The following is a 3,445-nucleotide window of genomic DNA, read 5'->3' as shown; positions in this document are numbered from 1 at the left end:
ATAGGACAGAACAACTTCCTCCCCACCTCTTTTCAAAAGGAGCAGTCATCTTAAGTTTATAGATTACAAAACTGCAGAGGAGACACAAAGATCAACAACAACAAACCTGCAACCAAAACAACCATTTGGAATACCTTTCCTAAAGCTAGTAGCCACATCCCATTGCCTTCTTCAAGTCTTTCTTCTACTCTCACTTTTGCAACAAAGCCTACAAAATGTAAGACCAGCTGCTAGAGATAGATGTGAAAGGTGAAGCTAGCATCAAATGCTATGGCAATGTTTTCTCACACATGATAACACTGAACAAGTTACCAGTGAACTTCCGAGCGGAACAAACAATCTAGCACAGTAGAATACACTGTTATTGTGGGAACCAAATGAGAGCATAAAATATATGCTTAAGGCCAGACCTGCACTGGACATTCTTCAGTAGGACTGCCCATTTCCTGAGGCCTGGTCTACACTATGGTGGAAGATTGACTTAAGATAGGCAACTCCAGCTATGTTAATTAGGTAGCTGGAGTCGACGTATCTTCAATAGCATTTCCATACCGCCCACACAGTGGGAGATCAATGGGAGAGTTTGCTTCCATCTGCTTCTCTTACTCCTCATGAAGAGCAGGAGTACCAGCGCAGATGGTTCGATTTGGCATGTCTATACTAGATCCTCTAAATCGAACTCCAGAAGATTGACTATGGCAGCGTTTATCTTCCACATAGTGTAGACATGGCCTGAAGAGTGCCACAAATCATAAGCGACATCTAAAATACCATTATCATCTCTATGGGACTCTAGAAGACTCTCCAAAAATGAATCTAGTATAGTAGGTATGCAGTAAGTTCTTACTAGTTAATGAGCATTTCTTGTAGCTGAGTTTGTTGCTTAGCAAGATACATGTATCCCAGCAGGAATTTAAGTATTTAGGAATCACATTAGAAGATTTTGGATGATACACCTCTTGACTCACACTGGGATACATTTCTGCTTTAATAAGGTTGCCATTTACATCAAGAGTTACAAATGAAGCACAGATTAACAGCTTTACTTATAATAAATTAGGAAGGTCAGAAAGAACATAATAAAGGTTTAATTAATGTAAACAGCTTATTAGTTAGTTCTTATAACTAATTAAGGGCCAATTATGCCTTTTCATTGTCATCAATGGGACTGAAGTTGATTTAGGCCATGGGAGAAGCCAACACATAGTTCATTAAATCATTATTGTAATACACACCAAAATATATTTCAAACATAATGACATTAGTACCAGTTAAACTTAAAAAACAACAAATGGTCTGGTATCACTTTATAGACTAACAAAACATGTAGATGGCATCATGAGCTTTCATGGGCACAGCCCACTTCTTCAGATGACTGGAATCTGAAGAAGTGGGCTGCGCCCACGAAGCTCATGTTACCATCTACGTGTTTTGTTAGTCTATAAAGTGATACCAGACCATTTGTTGTTTTTTAAGTTTATCCTGTACAAATTAACTCAGCTACCCCCTGAAGCATTAGTACCAGTGTTATCTAGTATTATGTGGTTCTCCGGAGGGCGGGAGGGGGAAGAAACACCTCAGTAAATAAAGAGTTAGACAGACCTTAAGAGACATGGGAACTCCATGGTTATCTTTCAACTGATTGATGGCTGGTCACTTAGAGATCCAACTCTGCTCAAATTTGCTAATCTATACTGTCAACTCTCTGCTGAGTGTTAGCACATTTTTTTTTTTAATGTCTGTTTCACACTGAAAGAGGAAATCATCAATGTAAAGATAGTGACAAGAGATTATGGCAAACAAGTATGTAGGCAATTTTTTCTTTCAGGGATTTCAGGGCCAATCCATGGCCTGGTTTGAGCAGGAAAAACTCTGAACCAAAATTTGGTTTTGATTGATCACATTTTACCAAAAAATCACAAAATTAGTAACTATACAGCATTTCTTCAAAGATTATACACTGTCTACACACCGATAAAAGATAATTTTAAAATAATGGCACAGATTCACAAAAGGATATAACTCTCTAACTGCCACTTTACCTTTCTGTTGAAACTGATCCTAATTTAAGAAGTCATTGGAGCAAGATTGGAGTCTGCATTTTCCACATCCCAGGTGAGTTGTCTAAGCCCCTGCCTCTGTTATTTCTTTTTTTTTTTTCTCTCTCTCTCTCTTTTTCCCCAAAGGATTCTTTCATTAGTTAATCACAGTGCAACAGCTTCAATAGGAGAGACTGAAGCAGTCACCTATCAGGAGATTTTATAGCCCAATACTTTTAGGACAATCACCGGGGAGGTAGTTAAGCTCTGCTCACATCCATGTTGATTATCCTAACCACTAGGCTAAAACTTCTGAGGGAAACAGACATCCTTCTTCCCCTGCTGCTTCAAAAACAACACAGAACAAAACATAATCACCTAACACCCAAAAGGGTTTGGCAGCTGAGAGTGGGAGGCAAGTACCTCTCTGCTACATGAACTTAGGCAACTTACACAGAGGAGCAGGACATATCTAGATTAGCCAGGAAGTTTTCTAAGGGTATGTCTACACTACAGAGGTATTTTGAAATATCTTATTTTGAAATAGTATCCCGATAACAATGCCATCTGATGTCTTTGCCATTAGAGTAGTATATACAGGGAAACTCCCTTATCTGTTTGGCTTTATTGGAAGCCAAATAGGAGGTCATTTAGTTTAATGAGCAATAAATAACAACAAAATGTTGTTCTACTCAGAAAAAAACCAAAACATGACATTGTAGAGTCAGTTTTTTCAGTTCTCAATAAATTTGTATTGCCTATGCTCAATTTATGAGTAAAATCTTTTATAAAACAGCAACCACAACAACATTTACAAACAGGATGAATGCTGGAAATATACTGATATTCCAGATCTATTCCTTTTTTTTCCATTTTTCCAGGCTACAGCATTCTACCCTAGTTTGTGTAAAGCATATCATGCTGTCCTCCCCAAACATCATTGAAAGTTAATGGGATTCTGGGGGCCAACTACCATAGGGTATGTCTACACTACCCTCCTAGTTCGAACTAGGAGGGTAATGTATGCATACCGCACTTGCTAATGAAGCCCGGGATTTGAATTTCCCGGGCTTCATTAGCATAAGCGGGGAGCCGCCATTTTTAAATCCCCGCTGCTTCGAACCCCGTGTAGCCGCGCTACACGGGGTTCGAAGCAGCGGGGATTTAAAAATGGCGGCTCCCCGCTTATGCTAATGAAGCCCGGGAAATTCAAATCCCGGGCTTCATTAGCAAGCGCGGTATGCATACATTACCCCGCTAGTTCGAACTAGCGGGGTAGTGTAGACATACCCTCATGTACTTTTGAAAATACCCACCAACTAGAAGATTTACCTGGCATTGCTCAGGTGTTTAACTCAAATAAGTTTTGTTTTTCTTCATTTATATCATTGCCCTGGGGTAGGGCT

This window comes from Pelodiscus sinensis, chromosome 1 (genome assembly GCF_049634645.1).
Source record: "Pelodiscus sinensis isolate JC-2024 chromosome 1, ASM4963464v1, whole genome shotgun sequence".
NCBI classification, from domain to species: domain Eukaryota; kingdom Metazoa; phylum Chordata; order Testudines; family Trionychidae; genus Pelodiscus; species Pelodiscus sinensis.
This window is presented reverse-complemented; position numbering follows the sequence as displayed.